Source organism: Hyperolius riggenbachi, chromosome 9 (assembly GCF_040937935.1).
Source record: "Hyperolius riggenbachi isolate aHypRig1 chromosome 9, aHypRig1.pri, whole genome shotgun sequence".
Lineage (NCBI taxonomy): Eukaryota > Metazoa > Chordata > Amphibia > Anura > Hyperoliidae > Hyperolius > Hyperolius riggenbachi.
This window is the reverse complement of record NC_090654.1, coordinates 112,746,856-112,756,682: the sequence shown is the minus strand read 5'-3', so window position 1 is coordinate 112,756,682 and position 9,827 is coordinate 112,746,856. Positions and strand designations below refer to the sequence as shown.

The 9,827-nt window shown below is 40.9% G+C and overlaps 1 long non-coding RNA gene across 1 annotated transcript; it reads left to right on the top strand.

Moving 5' to 3' along the window:
* The first annotated feature begins 724 nt into the window (after window positions 1-724).
* On the top strand, window positions 725-8,473 carry LOC137532626 (uncharacterized). The gene is made up of 3 exons (XR_011023963.1): window positions 725-863; window positions 5,666-5,788; window positions 8,107-8,473. It is a non-coding gene; the product is annotated as an uncharacterized lncRNA (long non-coding RNA).
* The last annotated feature ends 1,354 nt before the right edge of the window (window positions 8,474-9,827 follow it).

The window sequence follows — 9,827 nt, the reverse complement described above, 5'->3', positions numbered from 1 at the left end:
AATGAATTGCATATGGCCCTTTAAGTTTATGGGACTGCTATGGAACTTTATGCCTCAAATATGTAAAATTGTAGTCCTGGCGACAGAAGGTGAAGGACAGCAATAAATGTTGCTGTCTCTGTCACTGCTGGACAGATGTCTCTACTTCCTTTCTGGGCAGGAAGTGATGAAAAATGATCACAGATGGGAACAGAAGACAACAATAAAAATTCAAAATAGGTTCTATTCTCTTACCACACTATATAAATCTAAATAACTTTTTCCACCTGGAAAAAGAGTTTACATTTTAATGACGTCTACACAACAAGAAATTACAAAAATTACAGAAATTATAAATTACAAATGTTTAATCATTTTTTCCAACGCAATATTATGGAGAAAAGGAATAAGGGAGACTGAACAATAAAACTCTTCATTAGGTTGGTCAAAGTGATTTAACAGTTGAATAATAAACATATTAGTGATTTTCTCAAGAAGGTGTCATTTCTGTTGATGAGCAGGGTGTTAGCTGTTCCCTGGGCAAGGCAGAAATGTGTAAAGTTCAGGAACACATAATTATATGCATTTATTCAAGCAGTAGATCTGTATCTAAAGTTAAGTATACTATTCGTATGATAATGAATCTTTTTATTTGGCTTGTTCCACATTATGACTAAGAGAAACAACAACAACAGATACAAAGGACAACTCCCTGATTTCTAATTTGTTACAGAATATAAATGCCCAGGTTGGTACTAGGCACACTAGGGTGATAACTCAAACATCAGTCCTCAAGATGAAATCTCTGAACCTCAACATGCTGCTGGTGGTCACCTGTCTCCTAGCTCTACTGATCAGTTCAACATCAGGATTCCTCAGACCACGTAAGAGCCTGCATATCATACAGATAATGAATGTTTTATTAGCATCATGCATAGCAGTGCCCACACAAGCATACTATTGGTAGGAGTACGACATATCAGTATCTTATTATCTTATACTGGTACAGATTTCTAAACATTGGAGTAAAGGAATGCAAATGCACTGCTATATACCCTTGCTTACTGCAGGTTGGGGAATTTGTGACATTACTAATCAGAGTAGCACCCCCATTGTATTTTTTTAATTATTATTTGGGGGGTTTGAGAAGGGAGACAGAAGGGCTAGGTGTCTATGCTCACTTGACTATGCCAAATGAAAGCTGACCATAAACAAAAGCGATTTTATAAATAATGATGGATTCAATGAAATTATAGCATCCAGCCAAAACTCATATCTTAAGAATGATCAGTTACTTATGATTTTTTTTTCTTCTCATCTATTGTGTTAAATTATGGATCAGAAGTCATTTTGACAGGATTGAGGTGAATCCGCATACATTTAGATGCCTCATCAAAATCGAATAATTGCTCTGATTGTCTTGAAATTATTTGGCATTGCATAAAACAGTTGCATTGAAATGTATACATATAATAATATTATAGATTTACAGTAAAACAATCCAGATAAATATAATGCTAGGTACACACAATACTTTTTTACATTCGATAGATGCGTTTGATTGATAATTTCCATCATGTCCGATATTACTTTCAATCATTTTACTTCTCGATTTTTAATAGAAGTGAATGGAAATTAATAAGAAAAGATAAAAGAATTGAGCGGGAAATCGAGCGGAAAAACTAAATCGAAAATCGATCGAATGGCAGAATTGATCGAAAAAACGTATCATGTGTACCTAGCATATAAGAATCTAAAGCCATCATTCATTTACGTAATAATTTAAAAAATAATTATTCTTATGTCAGCACAATTGTAATTTTTAGGTTATCCTATTCATTAACTTGATCACTTCTGATTAGAAAATTAATCTAATTAAATCATCTTTTGTATTTATTTACCTGCCCTTTAATAGGTATCTAATCCATTTTACAGGTGAAATACATTAGGATTTTAGTTGGTGTTCTAGCTGTTTCATTATCAATACTCATAAAGCCCAAAGCACAGATGCAGTAAATTTTGGGACATTTTTTTTTTCATTCACTACAATGGAGAGATCCTAAACAGACCAGCAGCTTCCTTGTGAGTTTTAATTTATGATCTGCAGCTGGCTCCGTCTCTGGCATCAATCACTAGGTTTGTCTGATTGATGCCAGAGATAGAACCAGCTGCAGATCATGAAGTAGAACTCTCGAAGAAGCCATTGGTCTGTTTGGGATCTCTCGGCTGCATTGAATGAACAAAAAACCCTGTCCTAGAATTCACTGCTTCTCCTCTTCGGCTTTGGGCTTTATCAATAGTGATAATTAAACAGCTAGAACACATGCTAAAATCATGCTTTATTTAGCTTGTAAAATAAATTAGATACATTTAACCCTTTAGCTTATTTGGCTGCAGGACCACATTTTTTCCTGCTGCTGGCAGTCTCAGCAGGGTATGTGGCTGCAGGGTAGGGGAGGCAGCAGGGAGCTCTCATACATACCTGGCTAGACAGCTGGATCGGCTTCTTCTTCCTCCACCACGGCAGCCACCCACTCTTGACAGGTCCTCTCGGTTCCATTCACATGATATGACATGTGATCGGGATCTAGGAAACCGTGTCAGCGTTACAGCACCACCCAGTGGTGGAAGAGGAGCCTCTTCCATCTCCTCCATCATCCCTCGTCCACCACCAGGAGTGGTGCTGTAACACTGGCATGGTCTCCTGGATCTCCATCAAATGTCATATCATGCGATTGCATGTGATTGGAGCCGCTGGTGTAGGAAGAGAAGAAGCCTTCCGGAACAGGTAAAACTTCTTACTTCCACGCACTCGTTTGGCTGCACTAGGCATCCAAACGAGATATGCTGACAGAGGCTGTCACTGCACAAGCAGTTTCAAATTAAGCATTTCGTTTGAAGCAAGAGCACTTTAAAGATCACTTTTTTCATTATTCTTTGAAGTTTAATCTGACTATACAGTAAGAGTAGGTAAAGGTTATACAGTATTTCGCTCCTTGAGCTGGCTGAGAATGTGATGGCTGAATTTACACATAATACATAGCCAGTAGTAAATGTGGGGTTGCGATGCCAGAGGTTTTCCAGATTAAATTTAATGCAGCCGAATGGCGTCGTCTGTAACCACATGTGTGTCAGTAGTTGAGGCATGGTGTGGTTACACAGCAGCAGAAAAATGCCTATGGTTATAGCTTGACGCAGCTATTGATACTCAGAGGATAAACTCCACCCAACTGCCCATGTTGAGTGCTTAGAAGCACCCAACAGGTCCATGGGAAAAACAGACTGAAGGTGAATGCACTGTTCCATGCTATCTAAAGTCTTGACTTTAATAATTAATAGTGTTTAACCTCCTTGCCGGTTATCCCGAGCTCAGCTCGGGGTAACCTGCGCAGGAGGATTTCTCAGGCCCTGCTGGGCCGATTAGCATAATTTTTTTTTGTTACATGCAGCTAGCACTTTGCTAGCTGCTTGTAACATCCGATCGCCGCCGCTACCCGCCGCGTCACGTCCCCCCTCCAGACCCCTTGCGCAGCCTGGCCAATCAGTGCCAGGCAGCACTGAGGGGTGGATTGGGATTCCCTCTGACGTCCCGACGTCCATGACGTTGGTGACGTCATCCCGCCCTGTCGCCATGGCGACCGGGGAAGCCCAGCAGGAAATCCCGTTCTGTACGGGATTTCCTGCTTACTCTATTCGCCGGAGGCGATCGGAGTGGGTGGGGTGAAGCCGCGGCTTAGCGGCTATCATGTAGCGAGCCCTGGGCTTGCTACATGATTTAAATTTTTTTTTTTTTTAAAAGTGCTCTGCTGCCCCCTTGCCGCGGGAATTAGACCGGGAAGGGGGTTACATTTTCAAATAATGATCACAGTGGTTCAAATAGTCAAATACACTAATGCTATAGGCTACTCTGCATTTTATTGTCGGCAATAATAAAAGAGAGAATATGAAGAGCAACTGGGTGCACCATGGTACACACATGAGCACATTGGCTTGGTACACCTATGAGCAATGGTTGGGTACACATATGAGTGTTGGCTGGGTACACATACAAGTTCCGACTGGGTACACATGGGCGTACATATGTTTCAGCCGTGCTTGAGCTGAGTGCTGGGGGAGCTGAATGACAACTCACCCTGCTGCCTTTCAATACCTCGGAAGCGTTAAATATTATTCCCCCTCCGAGTTGTAGCAACTCGGAGGGAGATATAATTCAGGGTCTTGCAATTGCCCTAGCCCCGAACTACCCTTACACAGGGTGTGCAGGATAGCTAAGCCCAAAATGCCTTGATTTGACACATAGGAGCGCTGGCTGGGTACACATATCAGTACCAGCTGGGTGCCCATGTGAGCACTGGCTGGGTACACATATGAGTATTGGTTGAGCACACATTAGCACTGGCGGGGCATAAATAACAATATTGGCTGGGCACACGTGAGCACTGGTGGGGCACACATAAGAGCATTGGCTGGGCACACGTGAACACTGGTGGGGCACACATTAGAGTTTTGGTTGGGCACACATGAGCACTGGTGGGGCACACATAATATGTGCACACAAGAGCACTGGTGGGGCACACATAATATGGGCACAAATGAGTACTGGATGATTGAACATATTTATATCAATCTGTGGGCAGTATGCAGATTATGGATATTCATGAGTAATGAATTTAATATGTACTTTTCTTTTTTTATACTATAATTAAAGTAAATAAAAGATGCCTATAAATGTATTTTCTTGATCAATGTATTTTATTTTAGATGACTTTAAACGTCATGTAAACCTGAAATTTAAAAAAACCAAAACCTCTGTAGGGCTTGAACTGACTAGTTTTGCCCTGACCTGCCCTGCTAGTGTTGTGAGGTGTACAACCTCTATCCAGCGATGAGTAGAAATTACGCCTATGTGGAATTACATATTGTAATTCGCATTTATGCATCGTAATCGTAATGCGAAATTTCAGGGAAAAGCATCATTAATTTCGTATGTAATTCTAAGCATTCGAAAATTATGCATGAATTTACGGGTAATTTATGCGTAATTTCGTGCAGACCTTGGCAGTGAATTGCAAACCCCCCATACATGCTATTGCTACCAAAATTGCTACTTATGTTAAGGAAAACCATGGGAGCAAGTCAAAAAAATAATAATTTTCCATAAAGACTGTGGTTTTTGATAAAAAATAGTATTTAAACTGTAATTTTTCTGAGTTAAAAAAATAATATTTTTTTGACTTGCACCCACTATTCTCCTTAACACATGTAGAAATTTTGGTAGCAATACCATATATGGGGCCTTTGCTATTCACCGCCAAAGTTGGCACAACATTACGTGTAAATTATGCGTAAATTCATGCGTAATTACGAATAGTTATACAAAATCAATTGAATTAACAATTTGTAATTACATATAGGTGTAATTGCAAACATTTACACAAAATTTTGCGTAATCGTAAATCGACTATGGTCATCACTGCCTCTATCCCTCCCAGGCACCCGTCAGCCTATGGGGCTTGTCCTAAGCCCCATAGGCTTACATAAGTCAATGCGTGAACATAGAGAATATGGTTATCTGACCTTTCCTTGGACTGGACTCATTGGCCTCTAAATGGCTTTTTGTATAATGATTAGAAAAACAGGATCTTTTTATTTAACTCTTCCTTTTTTTCTTCCTTTCATCTTTTAGAATGTCCTCTGGCTGTACCAGTTAGTAGCTGCTCTCGGGTTAGGAATACCTGCAGTACCCATTCAGATTGCGGATCCAGTGGGAGTTGCTGCAATTCTGGATGCGGACTTTCGTGTCTGAGCTGTAAGTACTGTTTATCTTGAAAATAGATCGCTTCATTTGGGAAAACATTGTTCAAAAAGAACATTGAAAGGAGGTATTTTAAATTTAACAGTAAACGTTGAAAAATTGATTGATTATTAATAATTGGCCTGAGGAACATCAGAATGCAAGAGCTGAGAAGTTCTGATCAGACAGTAACTTCTCTCTGCTGAATAATTGAGATGAGTTTTATTGCTAGGTTGTAGGTTCCAGTTTGGGGGAAATGCATTCCTTTTCTGACTGATGTGGAGTGAACCTTTTCAACAAGTACAGATTAAAAAAATATTGAAAAGCTTAAGGTCTCTATCAGGCTATTGTGGCTGATTTTAAAGGAATACTTAAGTCACGTAAAAAAAATGACTTTTACTCACCTGGGGCTCCCCTCAGCCCCCTGCAGCTGAACGGTGCCCTCGCCGTGTTTCTCCGATGCGCCTGGTCTCGCCCGCGGCCACTTCCTTTTTGGCTGTCACCGGCCGACAGGCTGTGAACGCGGCTGATTATCCGCGTCCCCGGACGCAATAGCATTATAGAGGGCGCTATTGCGCCCGGGGACGCGGATAATCAGCCGCGTTCACAGCCTGTCGGCCGGTGACGGCCAAACCGGAAGTGGCCGCCGGCGAGACCAGGCGCATCGGAGGGACACAGCGAGGGCACCGTTCAGCTGCAGGGGGCTGAGGGGAGCCCCAGGTGAGTAAAAGTCATTTTTTTTTTTACGTGACTTAAGTATTCCTTTAAGTGCCTTCTCTTGTGACCATCAGGCACATAATATACTTTGATCAAATCTGCCACGCATATATTGCTCCAACATATCTGATTGACTTTTGATCAATTTTGTGCAGTAATAGATTCTAGAGGTTGATTTGGGCAGTTGCAGTGGAACATCAGTAGCGCGTGAAAGATTCATATAGCGCCAATATGTTATGCTTTATAAATCAAAATAGTAGTAAAACTAATCAATGACCCATAGGGTTGCCCTGTATCGAGCAGTACTACACTTATGGTTCAACTCATGCTTGTTAGATTTCTGCAGAAATTTATCAGAATTGACTTTGGTAATAGGTCATTAGCCCAAAAATCAATCGGATTAAGATCATTTGGATTTGCATAATAGGCAATGATCAACACAGATTTAGTGTACACCAAAACATGAAGTAAAGGGAGCTCCTCAGTGAGGACACAAGGCAGGACCAGCCTGAAAAAAAAATGCCCACTATGTTCTAAAGTAGCAAAAAAAAAAAAAAAAAAAAAAAAAATTGTGGGTAGAGAAGACATCTGTAAAAAAAGATCACTTAAAGCAAACCTGAAGCGAAAATAAACTCAAGAGATAATGAATTGTATGTGTAGTACAGTTGATAGAACATTAGTAACAGAGTTGTTTTCCAGTATGGGAAAATCTAAGAAACTTCAGTTGTTGTCTATGCAAAAGAGCTCCTCTGAGGTCTTAGACCGAAACGCGGATAGATCTGACAGGTTTTGGACTAGTCCATCTCTTCATGGGGGATTCTCAGGGTTTTCTTTATTTTCAAAAGCACTTACAGAGTGGCAGTTGCTCAGTCCAACTGGAAACATTGTGTGCAACTAAGTAGTGAGACTGGCTGGCATCTTTGTATAGATCCTTTCCATGGAGTGTTTTTGTAAAAAATGAGGGAAACACTGAGAATCTAAATATGTCCCTTTAAGGTCCCACTTCACAACATTGTAAGCCCACATATGCACATGTGTATATACGCTAAAACTTTTAAAGGACGGACGAGGTAACAGAGTGTCAAAAAAATACCTGTTGTTGTTCTTAATGTTTTTGGAATGGAGTCTGCAACCTTGTTCTGCTCCATACTGTTTCTAATTTCCCTGCAAAGACTCTGTTCCCGGGCCCCGACCCCCACTGGGTCGGCATAGCTGACTCGGATACAGAATTCCTCTCCCTGCACTTCCGCAGTTTGCTTTGCTGCTATTGTACCTGCGCAGATCGGGAGCTCTCTAATGGTGGGTTCGCGCTCCTGGCAGTCGCAAGGACGTACAGTGTGCATGCTCTGAGCTCCCGATCTGCGCAGGTGCAGTAGCAGCAAAGCGAACTGCACAGGCCTGGGGAGCTATGACGGGATTCTGTTTCGGTGGGGCCGGGACTGGGAATGGACTCTTTGAAGGGAAACTGGAAACAGTATGGGCAGAGCAAGGATGCAGGCTGGGTCCCAAAAACATTATGAACAACAGGTATTTACTTTTTTGACACTCGGCCACCTTGTATACTCTTTAGGGATTCATAATTAGTAATACAATTTTGTTGTTTTTTTTCTTTCTAGCAATTAGAAATTTTTTCAGGAGTATCTTTAGATGTGGAAGAGGTGGATGTGGTGGTAGTGGAGGCTGTGGAGGTGGCGCATGTTCTGGGGGATATCAAGGAGGACTTCAAGGAGGACTTCAAGGAGGTTACGGAGGAGGTTACGGAGGAGGTTATGGAGGAGGTCTTGGAGGAGGTCTTGGAGGTCTTGGAGGAGGAGGAGGATTATTTGGTAAAAAATGAAGACACATCATCAATTCTTATTCTGATGACTGTAACAATACTGTCTATTCTAAGACAAAAGAAATACTGATGAGCCGAGTCTTATTATTTTGCATGTTATGTAAATATAAAACATAAATAAAAAAGTGACATTTACAGAAAATAAAGCTGTGCGGTGTTGTCTGTGACTGCATTTTTGTTATAATGTTTAGTACAAATTAAGGATAATGTAACTTTCGTGTAATTTTATATCTACTTGCTGTGTCATCGATTCATGCTGATTATTTTGCAGTTTTTTTAATATATCATTATTTTTTATTTATATAGTGCTGACAGCTTTACAGAGTACATAGTTATGTCACTAAATGTCCCTCAAAAGAGCTCACAATCTAATCCCTACCTCAGTCCTATACCCATCATAGTCTAGGGCCAATTTTGGGGAGAAGCCAATTAGAGTGGCCAGAGGAAACCTACGCAGACACGGGGAGAACATACAAACGCCATATTGTTGTGAATAATGTTTACAAGTAAGAAGGACAAGAAATGATGAAGAAGAAATGGATAGAGGAGAAAACAGGCAAGGGAAGGTAGCTTTTCCGGCTATACTGGTAGTATACCTAGAATGTTACTGAAGTGAACCTGAGGTGATAATAAACAATTGTATTTATCCTCCTACTACTATTTTTTTAGACATCCCATTTTTTTTTATAATAAATTCAAACATTTACAAACTAGATTGAATGTTTTTTTTTACCTCTGCTCAGTGCCAGCCTAATAAGTGTCCCAGAGTTAGAAAAAAGGTCAATAGTTCATGTATTTTATCTCCCTCTGGATTCAATATTCTGCCAGGAAAACTTTTAAGGCTGTAATTTTCTTATCAGTGATGTTTGCTGTATTCCCAACAAGCTCCCAACAAGACAGAAGCTGTCACTTCCATGCCTAAAATATAACTCTGTCAGGCAGCAAAATAAAACAAGTAATGTTTTGTACTGTACATACATGCTGTATGTTTTTCTTTTCATATAACGTTGCCTCGGGTACACTTTAAAAAGCATGCGGCTGTGTAGGGTGATAAAATTGGGACACCCTGAGAGAAAAAGCACAGAGAACACGGGAGCCCCAATGGTGTAGTAAATCGCAACAAACAGTCAGCTGATTTAACCAAATCAGGACCACAGGCTTACACCCCCATAGAGACCAGGCCATTTTTCACAATACAGGGCTGTGCAGCTTTGTCAGCGTGCTGCACAGAACTACAACTAAGCACACAAATTAATTTTTCCTCCTTTTCTTGTCCTTAATAGGACACTCTTTAGGAGATCTCTGATCAGTGCTGCGATCCTTGGGGGGTTTTTTAAATTAAAAAAAGAGAAGCTTTTCCCTCCCTCCTTCCTACCTTTCCCTCCCTCCCCCCTCTGCTGTCCTAAATCGCCATAGGACGGCGATCAGCTCTCTTCCCTACCTTTCATAGGCATCAGCCTATAAGAGGGCACGCATTAGGAGCTGCTCTGAGGGACAGCC